This window comes from Dermacentor silvarum, chromosome 2 (genome assembly GCF_013339745.2).
Source record: "Dermacentor silvarum isolate Dsil-2018 chromosome 2, BIME_Dsil_1.4, whole genome shotgun sequence".
NCBI lineage: Eukaryota > Metazoa > Arthropoda > Arachnida > Ixodida > Ixodidae > Dermacentor > Dermacentor silvarum.
Window position 1 is genome coordinate 228,880,275 of NC_051155.1, and position 21,695 is coordinate 228,901,969.

The following is a 21,695-nucleotide window of genomic DNA, read 5'->3' on the forward strand; positions in this document are numbered from 1 at the left end:
GACTGTTGCAACCGTGGCGCAAATTATAAGGTCGTTCTTCCTCGTCTACAATCTGGCAATACCGTTCGCAGTTCAGTTTTCCTGCATGCTGACTTGGCTATGGGAAAGAGGCCGGGGTTCCCAATGTGTCAAAGTTGATAAACCTGAACGCCTACACCTGCAGATGTCACTGGTGTTAAAGTACAACGAAAGGTCGCCAACATCGTTGAACAAAAAAATTATTTTTATGCACTCCATTTTAAAGAATGTATAAAACCTTTCTCTTACATTCTCAAATTCATTATAGAAAATGCTTTTGCACTAACATTTTGTTATGCACTGTATCTGTATGTTTCAATTTGCACTGTAATGTGAAAGTACATGGCAATACTTTTTCAAGCATAGAATGTATATTCATGTAATAATTGTATAAATCTATCTTGTTGATATGTATTTTCTACATTGTATTCAATCGTTTTTTTTGTGTGCTGTATTTGCTTTGAATATGTTTGCCGAACGCGCTTAGGAGCAAGAGCCTCTGTCAGGCCACATGGCCTTTAGCTCTAGTTGCTCTTTCTGTAACAAAGAAATAAATAAACTTCAACTTCAACACCTCATAAAGGAGGGAGTGACGCAAATATGGAGCAGCGTTTAAATGCTGCACCAACATAGGTAATCATGGTGGGCACTCTTCCCTTCCATTGTGGTACTACACCCCTTTTTTGACAAATGTGCCCTACAGTCAGCATACCAGAAACATTTTTTTTATTGCTGAGTTTCAGTATTGAGCACGAATTTACTGGCTAAATGTCTTTGGCTGCCACTGAATGGCAGGCAGCAATCATTATTGGTTGGTTTTGAGTAGGAAGAAAGGACGAGGCAGAAGAAGTTCGGCACGCGACTCGTTTTCTTTTGAAAGCATGGTCAGAGGAGATTGACAGATGCAAGATCTCTGGCTGCAGTGCCATCACACACGTGATGTAAAACAAATGAAATGTACACCTACGGTTCACATATGACGAAAGCTGCCTGCACAAATTCCAAACGATGCCATAGGTGGCTTTGGGTGAAGCCCACCTCCAGTTTTCTGTCTGGGGTTTACGTATACATTGCTGAAAAAGCTTCCGCAAAGTATTTTTAAAAATTTTTTCGCCAATATTGTCAATTTGTATTGCACAGTTAGATGCAATATAAAAATTTGTCGGGTATTTATATGTGCCATCATTAAAGGGTTAAATCTCCGTGCCTTAAGCAGTAAGCGACGACAAGTACAGCTTCTTCGTTTGTTACGCAATCGGAAATTAAATCTTGCGGCTATCCAAGAAACAAAGATTGAATCTGATATGGACGGACGGACAGACAGACGTCTCTTCGAAACTCTTCGTCATTGGTCTCCTCATGATGCCGTGGCGAAGCTTGCGTTTTGTTGCTTACATATTCTTGAGTTCCATGGATGTCACAAGTTTATGCTGCCGGTGCTTTCCTAAAATTAAAAGCCAGGCGCTACTTCCAAATGTATTAAAAAAATAAAATGCCTTTCACAAGCTCGAAGAGATAAATTTGTGAGGTCGTCCGCGCGACAAGAGATACGATAGCTGCTGCAGATGAGAGCTGAAATGATGCACACATGTGCCAATTGTTTCTATTTAAAGTTTAAAGCAAGATAAATTTACACTAGTGTAAGTATGTCTGTCTATCAAGGCTGTCGTTTTTGAGGGCCAGCACTTGCGCCGTCACACGTTAATGCGTTGACTGCCAGTGTTGCGTGCACGGTTACAGAACAGCCTAAGGGTCGTGCGTCAGTGTCTACTATAGTTGATCGCGTGCTACAGTATACAGCATACTAAACCACGATTGCGTTGGGGAGTGGAATGTTTAATTTCGCTCATTGTGTCCTCGCGATATCGATACACGTTAATCTAAAGTGAAATCTACGGACTGTGAGGAAAATAGACGAAAATGAAGCCACACGCAGAGCCTAATGGCTGTTGTCAATGTTTCGACAAGAGGATCCGTGTTCTGTCGAAGAGGATCCGTGATCAGTTGAAGCTGAATAAACTGCATATGTGCAGATTTTACTTGTAGACCTTCTGTCTACGTTTGTCTTCGTTAGAACGTGGCAAAATAAACTCATTCCACTTTTGACATTTCATTGAGCGCATAGAAATCGATCTTTTCCACCGACCCGAAACACCAGGAGAAATAACACGAGTCACAGCAAGGACAGTGACCGTCGTGAGCGAGAACACATTATTTCGCACCGGTTACGACGCTGAAAGCTCTGCCCAACGCGCGTTTTTTATGGCATAGTGAGCCGTATTGTGCACTTGCACCTGATAAGCTACCGACAGAGTACATAAGGATGAGGCTTACGCCCGCCTCGCACGATCTCGCATCAAGTTAAGCATGTCACTGCACGGTCGGCAGGCTCTGGTGACCGGAGGAGCAAATGGCATAGGCAAGGCCACGTGCCACGCCCTGGCCGCCCAAGGAGCACGAATTGTCGTCGCCGATCTGAACCTAGACGCTGCTAACGTCGTGGCGGAGGAGTTACCTGGTGGGTACCCTTACCAATTAAAAGCCACATACGTGTGCAAGGTTAATAATAGTGCGTAAAAAGCAAGACACTCTAAGAATCATAACTTGCAAGCTTTGTTGAGAGACCTGTCAGCTTATCGCTTAGACCACGCTGCCATAATCTACCAAGAGTCTACATGACGGAAACTGATTGGGCAGGTTGTTCACACCAGCTTCGCCTCCTGGGGCTAGGTAGAAGCGCGACTTCCATCTCTATAAATTCGGTGTGTATCCAACATCTGGAAAGGGCATACATTGTGTGAACGGAATACCCCAAACACTTTTCCGCTATCAGCTGTTCATATTCGTTTACTAACCCTCTAACGACAACTTTCGTGCTTTTTTATTGAATTGAAAATAAAAGATATAGTTGTAATCACCTTATAATGATTACGGCTACCTTATACATACACGAACACAGAGTTAAAAGCTGAGGACATGGTACAATCACTGAGTTCCTACATATACGCGGATGCAGAATTACATACACAAACACGAGGCCGCGATGCTGTCTGTAGAGGGCAGGTGAACAGACGAAAACACACATCGATGAAGTAATGCACACACATACATTGTGGTTACTATTTGGTGTGGCATCTGTAGTACTCACTAGTGCTTTTGTGTTTGATTTTCGTTTTTGTTAACAAACATTCTGTAATACACATTTCTAGTATTAATATTGTGTGATATGTTTTCTTTAACTTCTATTCATGCATACTATTATCGCTTGCATTGTATTATTTGTTTTACTGATATGTATTTACATAACTTGTGTTACCCTACCCCTTATGTAATACCCTTCATTGGGGTCTTTACGATAATAAAATATTGTTACTCGCTATTCCCGCACACTGAAGCACGCATCCTGCCGAGCCTGGAAGAATGCGCCAGAAAGACGGCGAAGACGACGATCCGAGTAGCGCTCGTGTTGTTGTTCTGCCATCTTGCCTGCAGCCGTCTCCCTCTGTATATATTTTGTAAATACAATTTCCTATCCCTTTTGGGTACTCTCATCCCCATGGAAATATCATGATATGTGTCCTGTGACTGCTTACTTACGCGGCCGCAACTTGGAAGATAACAAAGAAACTTAAAATGGAGGCTGGTCTCTGCGCATTGAGAGATGTAATGAAAATTATGGGCGTATCGTTACGAGATAAGAAGACGTCAGCATGATTTAGATAGAAAATGCCGGAACTTTCGGATAAAGAGTCAGCAAACGTAAATCTACCAGCACCCTTATTTGGCGAACTTCTGCTGACGCGGCTTCAGACGTTCCCTAGCATTAAGCTATATCCCTATATGATGGGTGGTCAGCTATTTCGCAGTCATTTGAGGTACAACAGCAAATGTTGCAGCAAAACAAGCTTATTGAAACCTTAACGTTAGCAGTCATCCTCCGCGTGATTCATCAGTTCGAAAGTGTGCGATCAGAAATATTCGATGGCTCCTGTGACAGCCCGTAATGTTACATAGTATGAGCACGCTGCAAAATACAATGAATGGAAATATGACAGAGACCTCATAGCACGTGACCAATGTTTTGCTGGACTAGCAAAAATGGCTCGAGTCTCGGTGTTTGGATTATAAATTAAACCCTGGTCCAAATGGAAAACAAGCTTTATAACAACCTTTCAGGGAAATCCGGTTGAGCGATGAAATCAGGCAATTTATTACCTCTTTTAGAATGACATTCCACAAGAGCACTTTCTTAAAAAAGGAATGCCTCCTTCGAATTGATTAATCAAAGCTGTCGTAAAAATTTGTGCTAACGCTCATTACCCTTGATTACGGAAGAAACCGCAGCGGCTGGTGCAGGTTAAATGTCCCGAAAGGCTCGAAGTAACGTAAGAGTTATGCAAGCTTTTCCGCACTGCTGGATGGAGAGAGCAAACAAACATCGCCAAGATCTCCATGGGATAGGAAGTTTTAGTTTTCACACAAGTTACCAGCGGTTCTCGTAGGAGATGCAGAAGAAAACTTCCAAACTGGGTTCGGGCATTTCAGGACCCGTTAATAGCTCATGCGGAGAAACATTTGGAACGGAGAGCAAAAACAAAACATCAACAGATATCAAAGGTGCGCCTTTGTTGGTCAAAGGAGACCATGTTCATGATGTCGTCACGTCTACTATATAATTGGCTAGAAGCAATTGGACAATGTATGCGAGCTTTTGTTGACAATGAAGCTTCGGCGTCCATTTTTAAGTAAAGCAAAACAAAGCCAGAACATATATTTTCCGGCAAACGAATTAAACGAGGCAATTAAAGAACGTGAGCATTGTGAATAGGTACGTGTAAAGTTGAAATATCAGTCACAGACGACAGAAGTACTAGATTTGGCGATAAAAAAGCGTCGAATGTAATTTTCTGCTCTCTAGCCCAGATATAAAGTCAATGAAACTAGGTATGTACTACGCTGACACTGTCGGTGTGCCCTGATGTGAATAACGCGAATGCCAAACCCAGCCCCAAACAACTTCGAGCACGAAAGAATGGAGACGACATTTGCCAAATATATTCATAAATGACTTCTTAAAAGGCTACCCTCTGGTCAGAACAAAGTTTCAAGTCCCGTTTAAATTAAACGACACAAGTACAGCACGAAATAAGCCACATACAATTTAACGAGGGAAAGGAAGGCATGGCTTAAAGAACAGCCCACAGGATGCTGGATGCCAGCATCATGTGGGCGTCCGTGTTCATGTTTGCATCCCCAATAACGATAGCTCTGAAAGTAGATGGCAGCCTGCAGCTTTGCACTGGCTATACGATAATTAACCGCCAAATGCACCTGATTCCTTTTCCTATGCCCAATATTGACAGCATTATCGATTAAACTGGTGGCTGCATGTGTTTTTCTAGGATTTATTTTTACAAAGTCTTTTAGCAAATGCCACTTCAAGAAGAAACAAAACAGTGCACTGCCTTTATTACCGATTTTGATATATACCAACACAATCACGGAAAAAAAATTGCCAAGATGATTCTAAAAAGCAATGAACACTGCTATGAAATCTTACATTGACCACTTTTGTAACGTTTACGTGGACGACATCATTCTATGCTCAAGAATATACATCTACGCTGAGAACACCTGGCCCATGTGCTCTCAGACTCTCAGAGGCGGCTCTGAAAGTCAATTTTATGAGCGAATTCTTCAAGAACAGGGTGACTTTTCTGGGTAGGGTACTGGATGAAACCACCAAAAGCACAAAGGAAGAGTGTAAACATGAGGAATGCGCGAGATGGAAATTCAAGACGATGAGCAACACGAACTACACTTGAAGAAAAGTCCACTTGTCGGAACGTTGGCTCCTGCTCTCACCTTGTGCTCGTGTTGCTCAAAGCAAGAGCGTGCAATACGTAGCACAAATCTAGCGAAACCATATGACATCCATTCACTACGACTGCTTCTCTGCTTGGCTGGCCAATTTAGAGCATTTATGAAAGAATATGACCTGAAAACGCGATGCTTGACAAGGTTTACATAAAGAAACGTGCTCTTCTGCTCTACGGAGGATTGTGTGTGCGACCTACAGAGACTTGGTAGACGTAAACTCCTCTTATGGTGTCCTCTGTGTTCTAGACTTTGCCCTTCCTTTCGAACTTTGTACAGATGCTTCTCATTACACAACCGCAGAATTTCTGCACCCTAGAGACTGCAGCCGAACAAGAAATCAACAACCTCGTGTTGTCGTCTATCACAGTCACACTTTCACCACAGCATAAATGCATTATACCACAACAGAGAAGAAGCACTGGCTGTTTTAAAAGCCATTCGATATTTTCATTCACAGCTTGAAAGGAGCACATTCAAGATTTTCACAGATCCCGAAGAACTTGCGTATATCTTGAAAATGGCAGAACCCGAGGGAAGATCGCACATTGGAGAGGCGAACTCGAGCAGTTTGAACTTGAAGTCAACCACCGTCGCGTCTCTTCAGTGAAAGATGCTGATGCCTTATTCAGGTTGGCGGTCGTACCTGGGGTATCTCACCAAAAACAGCAAAACTCTCCAAAGTATGTGAAAGAGCATAAGTGTGGCAACCCACTCTGAACGAAAGAATTGGAGTGCCTACAACGTTGGTTCATATCATAGTCGCCCTCAGCCAGGCTGCCATGATGGATTTTGGAGAACATTCATGCAGCTTACAAAACAATTTACATGGCCAAAATGAAAGAAGACAGATACGTGTAATCATGCAATGAATGTCAAATAAATGAAGCATAATTCAAGCAACCTACTCTGCAGATGGCTTTGCACAACTACTCGAAGACACCATTTGAAGTTGTGCACATGTATTTCGCTGAGCTCCGAAAACGTATTAAGGGGCCAAGAAAACAAGTATTCCCGGCGAGTGTCAACATGTTCACCAGGATAATCACCCCAAAATAGGGAAGGTAGGATGCTAAAGGCATGATTGCTTTCATGATCCGGAAAACGTTTCAGAAAGTTAAAGTAGTTACATCTGAAAATGCACCGCCATTTAGGAGCCGTCGACTGCAGGAATGGGTGGAAAAGCGCGGAATAGTGCTAGGATTTGCTCAACTATATAATCAATCAGCTTGGCTGAGAGCGATTTGTGATCTGAAGCAGTACATGGGCATGTATCCAGCGTTTCCTGGGGCATGGAAGTGCCGCCTTGACGCTTCGGTATCCCATCATAGCCGATCCTAGACAACGGGTCTAGGATGTCATATTTCTGAGGTTTCAAAGGGAGTCCCCCAAGGACCAGTGTTGGGACCCATATTATTTTCATTATACGTGAACGATCTGCCGTTGATATTGCGTAATTTCACTCCTGTCATGTACGCCGATGACACTGCACTCATTTGCGCACATGAGTCTACGCCTGAAGCTTTTCGTATAGCTAACGAAGAAATGAAACTTATCAGTAATTGGTTGCACGATAATAAGCTGCTACTGAACGTAAAGAAGAGAAAATATATGTTAATCCATTCTTCACACAAAGCTACAACCTTCGACTCATGCATGCTTCAGGTAGAGGGAGAACCCATTGAACGTGTGAATAGCATGACATATCTAGGTGTTGTAATAGACCATCATTTAAACTGGAAAATGCATATTGATTCGCTATGTAAAAAGCTCAGCAGTGTTTGCTTTGCGATATTTAAATGTCGCCAGTTATTCGATGTACGGACTTTGAGGAACCATCTGTTTTGCTCTTTTTCACAGTCACATATCATACTGTATAGAGTTGTGGGGCCATACGCATGATTCTTACCTAAGGTTACTTTTAGTACTGCCGAATCGAGGAATTTGTTTTCTGTCAAGTTCAAGTTATGCAGCCCAGTGGCGTAGCCAGAAATTTTGTTCGGGGGGGGGGGGGGGGGGGGGGGGGCTCAGGTTGCAGCGCGGCCTCCTCCTTATAGAATTTGTCGAGGGATCAAATGCATGAATAATAACTGCATTGCCAATTTCATTGTATATTAGATGCTGCAAACGAATTATTGAACGTTATGCACTATCCATTAAAATATGTATGTTTTCATAACAGAATATATTCGTATGCCCCAAAAATTGTGGCAGAAATAACTGATATCAATGCTTCCTTGTTTTTTTTTCTAAATAATAAGTAAAGAAAACATCACATGACCTTTAGAACTATTGACCCTTTTCGCGGAGCAGTTTGTTTTAGAGAAACGAGATGGCGCTCACGGCGGCGCGCCATACCTCTCCTCAGCGACCGCGCACGAATACGAAACCATTACCGATTCTACCTTGCTTCTGAGCGATCAGCTGTCGGAAATGCAACTGAGTTTTCGCTAACACACTGTGCTCCAATCATGCTAGATTGAATAATGTGGATTGAAGACGTGTGCAGTCGTTGGCTGCAAAAATAGTGACTGGCATGTTAAGGAATAGAATGAATCTGTGTGGCGAAGTTCGCGGACCACTGCTGCAACTGTCCGAACGTGTTACCGGCACTTCGTGATGTACTGCTTTCCTCGAGGATACAGAAATTTGCTCATCCGCCAGCCTTGTATCGCTCACCTTCAAAGAAAGGGCTTCATCCCCAGAACGTCAGGCAACAGTGAGTACCACTCGATAAACAATGACAAAGGGACTAGCGCCGCTTCCTGTCATAGTAAGTTTCGCGCACGTTATCTATACACATCTGTCCAAATGGCAGGAAAACTTACGCCCACTCTATCGCCGACGTATCAAGAATAAGTGAATGGAAGCACACTTGAATATATGCGCACTGTATACACACAATAAATGACGGACTACACCTATGGCGCACCAATGGTCGAAGCTGAATGTTTCGTGACGGTCCACAAGAGTAAGCAAGTTACTAGCTGTAATATATATTTGCTACAAGGTATTACAATGTACAAAACAGCTACGTTTCAAGCCTTGTGCGCAGCAAGAACAAATCTATCAGATTCGGAACTGAGCACACCCGCGAGCGATTAGGCAGAAAATAATCATATAGTGGCCGCATCGAGGAACTTCACTGAGTCAGAAACTGACAAGCCACTGCTTCAAAATATTTGCTGAATAAAGAACAAAGAGCAAAACACACTAATCCTGACTGAATTCATAATCGCAAAGCTTGGAATGCATATTTAGCCCCGCTTTTAGAAGAAGCACCATATAAACTGCCTGCGCCGTTTGGACATAGCTCAATCAGCTCCGAAAGCGCTTTTGCATGTTCTCTGAAGCTGTGAGCAAAGCTTCGTGTCGTCCACCTAGTCACCGTCAACGATATCTCCGAAAACAGAGGTTTTATAAGCCGCGCCGGCGTCATACACTTCCATTGTAAACAAGGAGGCAATAGAGGCAGTCGAGGCAAGCAATGGACGCGTCACCACGTGATCAAATATATATGGCAGCGCCCACGGGATCGCCGCGAAAAGGGTCAATATCAGTTCGAAACCAGCAAAGCAGTGCATGCAGCTTATATGAAAAACGTAAAGGCCATGAAATGAATAAGTTGAGGACAAATATTTTGATGAATCTTTGTCGTTCAAGAACCTTGTTTACATTTTTCTACATATGCAACGGCCAGGAAGAAACCTAAATGACGCTATCCCTCGTTGCAATCGATTGCGCAGGAGCAGCTGTAATTCGTCGTGTATTGTAATTACACCGAGCTAATACTCGCAACAGTGAGTACAAATAAAAAGTGGGAGTTCTGCAAAGTATATATTAGAAATGCGAAGATACAACTCGCTAAAGGGCAATAAAAGAGTCGCTGGAAACAAAGTTCACTGCTTGTGTACACAAAACCTCGCAGTAAGATATTTAAAAATACGTATGAGTCTCCAATAAATCTACGTATTTAAGCAAACGTCAGTGTATAGAATGTGTCAATTACGACGAATAAACATGTTGCTCAGTCACAGATAGTAAACTTTGAGCACAGAAAGACAGATGATCCTGGCAAGAACATAACTATGATCGCAGAAATCGTGATATGTACTTGGGCCATGCAGCGGTCGCGACAGTGCCATGTGGGTAGAATAATAGAGGAATAATGCGTAAATCAGTACGAAAATGTGTAATTTAACTGCCTGCACAACGCCAACAATTATTCTGCATCCAAAATCAAAGGAGGGTATTCCTTCGTTTCAAAAAAGAAATAAAAGCAGGTAGCTGAAAAGGAAAGAAAAGGACAAACGAAGCCCACAGATGATGCGGCAAGTTGAACTACCCAATATCCAAGTGTTTTTGGTGAACGCCGCGTGGGCCGGGCTTTCAATGAGCAAGGTCGGTCAAAATTGGTTATTGGTATCTACGTAATTTTTGTATTCGCGTGATAATTGTGATCATGATGCTAACTGCTAGAATACACGGCGAAAATTTCTGCGGTTTTAATAGCTAATGAGCGGTCATACGTTTTCATAATTAAGAACTTATGGACCAGAAGAAACAGTGCTTTTTACTTGCATTGATTTTTGCTGCTTCGCTATCTAAAGGACAAACTTCTCTCGGTGGGAAAGTTGAGCGAATTAGTCACGTTGATGCCGACGTCTCTGTGGGTGTATAGAAGCGCCAGCCTAACCATGCGTTCCACAGACATTGTAGAGCGCAAGTAGTTTTTTAGTAAACTCTTGTTAAAAAAAATATTCTCTCTGCGCTGGCAGTGGTCACTGGAAGGGTGACTAGAAGCTGCAGCAGTATTTACACCTTTACATAGAACCTGCTGTCGCAGTGAGAGATGGGCATCTATTCTGGTGCTAAAACCTAAAACCTAAACCTAATTGATGTCGTTGGCACACTTGTTTAGGTACCTTGCAGAAACAGTAGGCTGTTCGATTCCAGCGATGTCCGTCGTTTCGTCAGGAAGTATGGAGAAGTAGCCTGCTTTTGAATCTAAGCTTTCTTTGAAATGTCACCACAAATTTCTATAATTTGGTTTTGTGCGTCTGGGCTTAAATACGAGGCAATACTGGGGCAACTTTCCAAATGGTTCTTCAGATATGTATCTCCATAATCAGCTCGCATGCGAAGAAGCACTCTGAAAATGCCTGTATTTTCAGCAGGGGCATTGCTTAAATCCATAGGGCCCCTGTCCCTGTGGCCACGGAGAGCCAGACCTTGTCGCCCGCAAAAAAAAAAAAAAAAAAAAAAAAAAAACCCTGAATAATAGGCCGTTCACTTTCTTCTGTTTTCTCATATTTTACTTTGCCTGCCCTGGTCCAGCTGATCAATCACATTGGGCACGCGTCCTGAAAATGTTTGGAGAAAATTATCAGCTGCTAGCTGACAGTCACGGTGATATTTAGTATTTTCGTGTGTGGGGGAGATTGCGAGCGCGCGCTTCCATTTATGGAACGGCTTGGACACGAGCGTTCCAGTGCGCGCATGTTGGCCCAAGTTTATAAGAACATTAACCCCATGAAGTTCTAGAATTGAAAATCTTTTAAAGCATGCCTTTGGAAATTTCAGCGCACCTTTCGCGTCAAAAGTTTATGAGAACTGTATACCCATAAAGTTTCGTAATTGAAATCCATGCGCTCCGTATATTCCGCGGCCGCTGCGAGATGCCGCAACGCGCCCGCTCGCTATCGAAAAGCCGTTGAAAGTTTGTGCTCGGATGGGACTCCTTGCGTTACGTGACTCCAGGTGCAAGGGCGTTATCTCGAAATCCAGCCCGAGTTCGCAATGCTCGTGCCGAAATGTCTTTTCGAGCGTGAAAAGGACATTGTAGACAAAATCCAGAATGATTGCCGGCGTCGGTGGTAGTTTTGGTCGGCGGTGCATGCCAGCACGAAAAAATTTCGGGGGGGGGGGGGGGGGGGGCTGAAGCCCCATCACCCTCCCCCCCCCCCCCCCCCCCCTGGCTACGCGCCTGATGCAGCCCCTACCAAGCCACTCTTTAACAAATATCAAATCATGCCCCTTAAACTGCTAATAAACTATAACACTACAATTATGGTGCATAACTGTATAACTAACTTCAATTGTCCACTTCACTGCTCATCATGTCTTCCCGGTTCCCAACAAGAAGCTACGAAGTCGGGAACTTGTTGCAGCCTCTTGTACATAATGTATATGGCAAAAGCCGGCTTCCTAGCATTGGTTCTACTTTGCGGAACAGTCGTCCTGTGCACGTAAACAAACTCAATACTTTTTTGTTAAGCTGAAACACCATTACAAAGACCTGTATTTACGTTGAATTATAATTACAATACAAGATGTCTGCTACCTGCACAAACACACAACTGTTGAAATTGATACTGTATAAATATAAATCTCTCTTATTATTTGTGCATGGATCCAAACTAGCTTGATGCTAAGGATCCAGATGCTTCTCATGTATTTTCATCATTATTGTATCCTTTTGGCAAATAAATTCAATACCATTCAAAATTCAATTCAATGTACCCCTGTGTTCGCCGCTACTGGGAAGTGAACTTATCCTCCCGCTGACATGAGATTGGGAGTGCACAAGACAGTAAAGCTTACAAAAGCCAAGAAAAATTAGGAAACCCAAATTAAGTACTGCAAAAGAATCAAGCGGAAGTTAAACCATAGGCAAAACCCTGTGTTACCTGAACTCGCGGAGGAGGACTTGGTTTTGGTTAGGACGAGCCAAACTCCCACAGTCGAATTCTTTACACAAGATACCATATCGGATCGTGAAAACGGCTAGCCAACGGGGGCAGTTAAAAACTGCGTGGTATATTGACCGAAAGAACGTTGTAGAGTCAGCCTCCATAAGATGACTCTATTGGCAAGCCACTGACTAAGGTCAAAATAATAAATCACCAGCCCCTCCCCTGTCGCGAAAAGGGGGATAAGCGAAGCTTGTCGTGTGCGTATCTGACCTTCGTGATTTTCTTTCTTTCTCTTTCTCTTTATCACTTTCTGTCTCTCTCTTTTCTCTCTTTTCTATCTCCCTGTCTCTCTCTATCTTTATTTCTTACTCTTTCTTTCTTTCTTTCTTTCTTTCTTTCTTTCTTTCTTTCTTTCTCTCTCTCTTTCTTTCTTTCTTTCTTTCTTTCTATCTCTCTTTCTTTCTCTCCCTCTATATTTCTCTGTTTCTCCCATTCTCTCTTTCTCTTTCTTTCTATGACCTTCGTGGTGACTTTCTTTCTTTCTCTCTCTATGTGCCTATCTTTCCATCTCTCCCTATTTCTTTCTTTCTCTCTCTTTCTCTTTCTCGCTTTCTTTCTCTGACCTTCGCGGTGACTTTCTTTCTCTCTCTCTTTCTCTCTATCTATCATTGTATCTTTCTCCCTATTTCTCTATTTCGTTCTCTTTCTATTTCTTTCTCTCCTCTCTCTGTCTCTTTCTCTCTTTTTCTCTCTCTCTTTCTCTTTGTCTCTCTCTTTCTCTTTCTTCCTCTCTCTCTCTTTCTTCCTTCCTTCCTTTCTCTCTCTCTCTTTCTTCCTTTCTCTTTATTTCTCTCTTTTTTGTCCCGGGTATGTGCCATTGAGCTTGGACCCTTTCTTCACGATCGCCAGGATCGGCCCACTTTTCAGCGTGAAACCGCCGCCACCACGAACCTCCACCGCCGACACTTGTGAGCCTATAAAGCTCCGCCTGAAAATAAAATGACGCCTTGTTCACAATGGAATGTCGGATAAGCAGAAGGTTCTTAAGTAGCGGTGAGCCATAACGCAAAGTTTGGGAGTACACTTGGTTTAAAGTGCCAGATGATCTACTGATGGTGTTACTCGTTTGAATGATTAGTGATTTGAGATTGAGCCACGTTGTCAAATTATTCTTTGTTACGACGATAAGCGTGTTGTCCAAGCTTATCTCGTTACCCGTATTATCGGCATGCTCTGCGAGAGAATTTGTCACTGTGTGGCCTTTGACGACATCATTCATGTGCTGCTTAAGACGCCTGCAGAAATTTCCGCTTTCATCAATTTACACCGATTTGCAATCGGCACACGGAATGTTGTATACTACCCCTAGGAAAACTTGTCTGAGGGAGCGGCATCCTTCACATTCAGCAAGTCAGCTTTAAGTTTGCTTGCTGGTAAGCTACGGCCGTTATATACCTTCTTTTTAATTATTTCTCTTACAGGCACCGCAACCCACCGAGCAGCTTTGATGGACGTCAGCGATACAGATTTGGTGAACAGACTGTTCGCTGACATCAAGGAGACTGAATCTCTTCCCATCAGCATCGTAGTGAATTGCGCTGGCATAACCAAGCGTTCGCTCCTTGTGGACACGACGGACGAGGACTTCGACAAGATCATTCAGGTCAACCTAAAGGTTAGCGTGCGAGCTGCCCAGCGAGAGATGGCCTATCAATTTTACTAAAAGCCGCGTCAAAAAGACGGACCTCACAGGGAAAGTACACTTGTTGCAATCGACCTTAGAAGCTATTGAATGCTCTGTATCGTGCCTTACTAATCAGATGCCATGTTCTCGCACGTGTTTGAAATCTCATCTTCCATAATGAACCACAAGTCATTCGATGGTAGGATGGAGTTATTTCAGGGGTGGACTTCGAGGGAAGCCATCGATGAATTCGGATTTCAAGAGAATTGCATACAAAGAGCGCGCGCATGTGAGCGATTAAATTATTTGGATGAAACTGCAAATGTATGCAGCTATTGTGTCCCCGGCTTCTCTACAAACAATAAATTGTAATCTAAGTAAAACATTAGGTGCTATGAAAAACATTCTAACCATAAAGTACATTTCATAAATGGGACTTATAAGTCAATATATAGCAAGAAAGGCACATTCTGCACTTTCTTCAATTAAATACAAGTCCATAAACCAAGTTAATCGTATATTACGAAATAAAGAAATAAATACAAAGTATTAAGTTTTGATACATAGATTCATTATCCCTTTCAGTAAATAAGGACAAGGACAATTTCACTTTAACTAATGGTCATTAAAGCTTTAAGGGCTGATCGCTCTAATGACTCATTTCCTCACGGCCTGGGCAATTTTTCTATGCCGAAAGGACGATCATCCAGGTGGTTCACTGTTGCCCTGAAAGCGTATCTTTGCTGTTCAAGTTTAACACAGCTTACGAGAACGTGTTCCACATTCTCACATGAACAAAAGCACGTTCAACAAGGCACGTCTGATTGACGTATACGATACGGAAAGCTACCTGTATACGCTATTTCCTACCTGAGACGATGAATCAGAGAGTCTATGTCGCGGTTAACACCAGCAGAGATCTGAAATTTATTATAGGGGTCCACTTTAAACAGAAGACAGTTCACAGATTCGGCATCAAATTGATACACTTGTGTTATAGACTTGTATGATTGTTTTGTTCTAATGTTAGCAACATCCCTCGCAAGTTGAGATAGTGTGACAGTAGCGTAATCATGTGCCTGTCTAGCTAGCTTGTCGTCTTCAGTGTTTCATGTGACACGGACATGGCCAGGAATTGATTGCAGCTTTGTTAGATGCCCTCACGATACACCTGCAGCTTATTTCTGGGAAATGTGATGTCATATCTGCTGTCTGCATCACACCTTTGCTGTTTTTCCCAGGGCACGTTCCTGGTGACAAGAGCCGCTGCACGTGCCATGATCGCCTCCGGTGTCACGGAGGGAGTCATTGTGAACATCGCCAGCATCCTGGGCAAGAGTGGGCTCTCTGGCTTGGTGGCATACAGCATACACCGCATCCAAGGGAGCCGTCGTGGCTCTGACCAAGACAGTGGCTAAAGAATTGGCACAGCACGGTATCCGCTGTAACGCCGTGTTACCATCGCTGACGCAAACTCCGATGATTGTTGCTCTGACCCGAAGAGCCGAAAAGAGCCTGCATCGAACAGACGCCCCTGCGAAGAGTGTGCCAGCCGGAGGAAGTGGCTGAGGCCATCTTATTTCTCTGCTCTCCGAATAGTTCCTTCGTGACAGGAGCCACTCTGGAAGTAACCGGTGGATTCAGAATGTGAACGCTTTTTAAAGTCCTGTTCATCATTCCTGTTCCTGACTGTCCTGTTCAAACAATCCATTTTAGATAACTCTTGAACTGATTGTTAGCGGCTCCACTCCAGTTTCTTGGCTTTTCTACTCCAGAACCTACGCCAGCACCATCGATTACGTTGAAATATACGATAAGTCGTATATAAAAAGCCGTTACGTTTGGCGCGCGTAGATCACATTCAGACGACCGACGTTGGTTGTCGTCGTTATAACGTGAACCTCAAGTACACCTAGCTGTTTCTGTAATTACAAACAAGTTCGTGCTGCGCAAATAGACAGGACATAAAGGAAACCAAACGACGTAGACGGGCTCTGTCCAAGCCGGCCACAGCGCCCGTTTACGTCATTTGTGCGCCTTTATGTCTTGTCTATTTGCGCTGCACAAACTGAGTTTTCAGGACCTATGTGCCAACCAGTCCGTGAACAAATTATTTTGGTACAAACAAGGCCAATCATTAGTCCCTCGCCGTGAAGCAACTGACGCTGTTATTACTGCACCAGACATACCGAACCCGCATGCTTAGTTATAGCGACGGTTTGACTTCGCCTATAACTGCTCAGCAGCAGCTTTCGTGGTTTCAGCAAAGCAGGTCAAAATTAAATTCAATGTGTCCCGCATAACGACATCTATGGCGGCAGAACTTCCAGCCCTTCGTGCATCAATGGGTCGTGTTTTATTACAGGACTCTAGTCGGTTTTAGGTTACAGGACATACGAGCTGATAATATTTGACATTTACGAAGTAAATCATCATTCTCTGGAAAAGCACCACGACACTATCTTTAAGTGGCTTTTGGGTCATTGGGGCACCGTAGGCAAAATCTTTGCTGACAAGGCCGCCCGGTCTGCCCGCTAAGGAATTCAGACGCTTCGAATTTTTTGGTGAGACCGGAAGCCACCAGGGAACTTTGCCTGGCTGACCCCACAATGATACTAGGTTTCTGGAGTTCTCCGAGTGTCTCCAATTGCCGGCTGCGTCATCTGCACCGTTTGCTACTACGGCTTCAAGTACTATCTAGCCCATCTTGAAAAAATGCCATTCGTGCGTTGCACGTCTAGTAGCGCTTTTATTGTACGATGCACATGAACTGTTACTTAACGCGAGTACATGTGGGTCGCTTTTCCTTGTATAGTTTGTTTTTATAGCAGAGCTGTTATACACTAGGTTCTGGCGTTTTGTGTGCGTAGGCAAAAAAGATGACGGCCACCCCAGAGCTCACGACCTGCCGATCCCGGTGACAAAAACGATGCTAAAAGCGTATCGCCGGCTATTCTCCAGCTTCGTTTAATCGCGAGAAGTGTCATAACGTATCGTGAAAAAAAGATGTCGTAATAAAAAAAGTAAATCCGGAACTATACACTGTTTAGTATGGATTCTGGTTTGACTTCAGGGGCTCTATGAGCAAACCACGTAACCTTATCTCAGTTCCCTTCCACCTTTGCAATTGGTAGGCCGCGTGCGGTGAAGACTACGGAAGAACAGCGCGCCTACGAAGAACACCGTCGTGAACAGAAGCGGGAATGTGCGAGGCGACGGCGGGCGGCACGTAATAAGGACGAAGATCGTGCCGCAAACGCCAAGCGTATATGCACCGTTGGTTGTATCACCCCAACCGACTCCACTCCCACCGTAATTGTGGGTGATTTCAAAATCGGTGTCTCGGCCAGACGGAATGTGGTTCTGTGGCGTTTCTCTTGGAAAGGTTCGGCATTCAATGTTACACAAACATCAGTGCGCCCACGAAGCATCATCGGTTGTGTATAGACCTCCCATATAGCTCCGCTGGTCATTTCACAGAGTGGAAGGGCTTTGAATTTCTTTCTCTTGTTTACAATTTTTGTAGAGTTAGTATGTTTGTGTGTTTGTGGAATGCGTGTGCGCATTGCTCACCTCTGCATTGGGATATCCGGCTCATATGCAGCCTTCCTGCCCATCGGTGTACAGTTACTAAACAAACAATAAAACCTCTCGCTGCGAATCAACATTGCTGTACCGCTTATGACTGGAAGTGGCGTCTATGAATGCTTACTCCTATCGTATTAGAATGACCGAAAGTCCGGCGTGCGACTCCTGCAGGTTCAAGGAAACCATTGAGCACCTGCTGTGTAACTGTCCTATAGGAGTCGATACGACGTCCATCACCTCTGTCCTCGGACAACCTTAAACCAACTGGACTCGAGACCATTTTCTTCGTCAAAAATACCCGGACCATGGCCACGTTCATCGCTGGCGCATAAAGGCATTCGCACACTAGTGCACCAGCATAAGCATTTTATAGCTATACTGTGCACCTTCCCGCGTTTGCGCAGTTCTCACTCTCTCCCTCTTTTTCTCTTTTTATTATCCATTTACCTCCGGTTTCGGTTACCGGACGCTCATCCGGTTGACTTCCCTGCCATTTCCTCCGCTGCCTTTCCTCGTCTTGCTTTCTCTCTCTCTCACCTTTCCTTGTCTGACCCTAACACTGTGTAGATGCATAGGGTCGTAGACAAAATAAATAAAGCAGAGCTGTCAGGGCACTCGACTAAATTAGTGTGGATACCTAAGGATTTTTCTGTTACTGGAAACACTGAAGCACTCGAACTGAACACGTACTGAACTGAACACGCACATAACAGCACTAACGAACGCTAAATCTAACTTTCCATCTAACTTGTTTGCCTCTATGTTAAAGACTAACGTTAAAACGTTTATAGTGTAATCAATCCCTTGCATGATGAACACATGACTCTGGAAGACACATTGGTCATCCATATACCTAACGAACAGTGCGCTGCCGCCCTTAATAACACATTTGGGAAAATTTTTTTCGTCTCCTTCAGTGACCGTCTATCTCCTACTCACCAGTACGATTATGTAGTTCTGGCTCTAGTGATCGTTAAAACAACTGGCGCTGTGAAACTAACTGATTCCCTGAATCAACACTTCAATCAAAAGCCTTCGTACTTAAACGTTCTAACTGCTTTTATTTTCGTTCTTCTTTTTTATTTGCTGCCGCCGACTCCCCTCTTTAATGTTCTTGGCCCTGAGGGTAATAATAAATAAATAAAATAAATAAATAAACATAATAAACACATAACGAACACTTAAGCTCGCACATGAGGGACGCACTCCTTTGAAACATGTTATTCACAAACTTTTTGCGCATTAAATGAACACTGAATTGCCTTTCTTTGTATTCTTAATACACGGTTGTTTTATAATTTGGACTAGTATGTATACATTTGGTGAAGTTCGGAGCACAAAGGCGAGGGAAACGAAAGCTTACTGGGAATCACTACACGAAAGGCGCAATGCGCATAAGGACCAGGTGTCAGGATTGCTACGGCAAGTTAATGTCAACTTGGTAATTAATGCGGACGGTGGCTGCAGTCTTGTGGAATCAAGCTCTGCACAGGAAGGAAACAATCACAGATATTGGCATAATGTGAAAAGTTTTATTGCCCTGACTGAATCATTGAATGGCAGGAATTGGCAAAGGGCAACCACAGACACCTCAATATGGGATACTTCCAACTCCATATTGCAGTATCTAATTTTCTATGCCATTTCAGAAACGTCGAGAGAGGCACACTTGATATGATCAATCAAGCTAGAATATAACCTGGCCCACTAAGCAAGAATTTCTCCGTGAACCTGGCCATTACAGATTCACGACTTGGCTTGCAATTTACCGGCCGCTCAAAGTGAAGGCATCCCTGGGATGTTATAGTATTGGTGCTTCCAAACAAGATAGAAAAATACGATGTACCATATAGACAAAATTAGACAAAAACAAGACTCAGGAGGAGACGAGTTACAAAATTACAAAACTGGTAAATTGTATCTGGCCTGAATGTGTTTTTTTATTGCGATAGCAATTATATGGACACTGCAAGCGGATTTCTGCCGTCGGCATCGCCGTCGCCGTCGCCGCGAGGTTTTATATAGAGTCCAACGGTGATGAATTCGTCGCCGCGCGCCGTATGCGGTATGTGCAAGTGAAAGCGCGCGAGGGACGCGCGCTTTCACGGGGAGCGACCGCACAGCGGAGAGCAAACGCGACTTCTTGCCTCGCGCAAAAGGCCGAGGGAGGACGGGAGGGAGGGAGGGGAGGCGACGATCAGCTGCGGCACCAAATGCGTTTTATATAAAAACGTTGCGAGGCCAGAGGGTGGTAAAGATTCCGACGCGGCTGGACGAGTGTGCCATTCTGATCTTGTCGAAAACCTCCGAGCTGCCCCCAGAGGCACCGGCAACAGTCACCAACGCCACGCGCGTTCGGTGAGGCCAAAATGCCGACGGCGTCGACAACAATTCTGCCCGTTGCTGGTGCTGCTGCGTGTCCAAGTTTATACAGCTGATAAAAGTACTATCCTTACTCCGTATAGCTCTCTACTAATTTGCCATCCCAATTGATGCTTCGCCTTTCGGGTGAAACTGCGACATTTTTTTTTATTGCGATAGCAATTATATGGACAATTCAACCGGATTTCTGCCGTCGACGTCGCCGTGTGGTTCCGTATAGATTCCAAGGGCAATAAAATCGTCGCCGCGCGCCGTATGCGCGAGTGAAAGCGCGCGGGGGACGCGCGCTATCACGGAGGGCCAACGCACGGCGGAAACCCAACGCGACCGTCGCGCGGAAGGCCGTGGGGGTATGGGGGGGGGAGGGAGGCGGGGTGACGCTGTGCTACGGCACCAAATGCGTATCTTGCAACCGGGCGCAAGGGGAACTGGCAACGCAATCTCCCATGCGAAAGCAAAAAAGCGGGAAGGCAGCGCGGGAGGGAGGGGGGGGGTTACTCTGCCAACAAATACGCTTGCACTGACTGTGGTGGCGGTCGCCCGCACCGTCCCTTATCTCCACACGGCTCTGACCTTTGTATGCGCTGTGCATTCGCCGCTCAGTTTCCGTTGAAGCGATAGACCGCACGATTCTTCGCCCGCTGCGGCGGCTGCGCTTGCTGCCAGCGTTTTGACAGTCGTTGTCTGCGGTCATTCAGTGTGATCTATTCTTGTTTGCTTGTGCGCGATGACACCACGCTTGTCAATTCAGTTAGAAAGCGAATGTGTCCAAGTTTATGCAGCCTATAAAACTACTATCGCTACTCCGAATAGCTCTCTGCTAATTTGCTATCGCAATTGATGCTTCGCCTGCGAAACTACATTTTTTGTAAACGCTACAGATGTTTCAAGCCTCTTTTGCTGATTTTCTGAGAACCTATTTGTTTCGCAGTTTTGTTAATACACCAACAAGCACAACTCTTTTCCCAAAATTTTAAACAAATTTTTGTACACTAATATCTTACATAGTCGATCGTGCAATGACCCACCAATAATAAAAATGTTCCACAACTTTGGTCTGGCTCCAGTTATATTACGGAATACCTGTCAGAAGAGCATGTTTTTTTTTGTTTGTTTTTTGTTATTTCCCCATTACTCTTCGAGGATTCTTGAAATCTCGTTAGTTTTGATTCATTTCACGGATAAATGTCTCATCTATGTGACTGATAAAAATAGTTTTGTTCTGGCAACTTAACTTTAGGTGATGAGTGCTGGCGAGAGACCAATATTTATTCACAATGCTTTATATAAATATGATTAAGACGTGTTTACACATTGACAACACCTGAATTGGCCTAAAAATGTACTTATGAGATTACTAATAACCTTTATTTTTACTCTTATAAAAATAATTGTCCGAACTTGGCGATATTCCTTAACATACAAAAAGTTGGACAATGGAGTAAAGAAAA

At 44.0% G+C, this 21,695-nt stretch overlaps 1 pseudogene; it reads left to right on the forward strand.

Moving 5' to 3' along the window:
• Positions 1–2,385: 2,385 nt before the first annotated feature.
• Positions 2,386–16,606, forward strand: LOC119440732 (estradiol 17-beta-dehydrogenase 8-like; annotated as a pseudogene).
• The last annotated feature ends 5,089 nt before the right edge of the window (positions 16,607–21,695 follow it).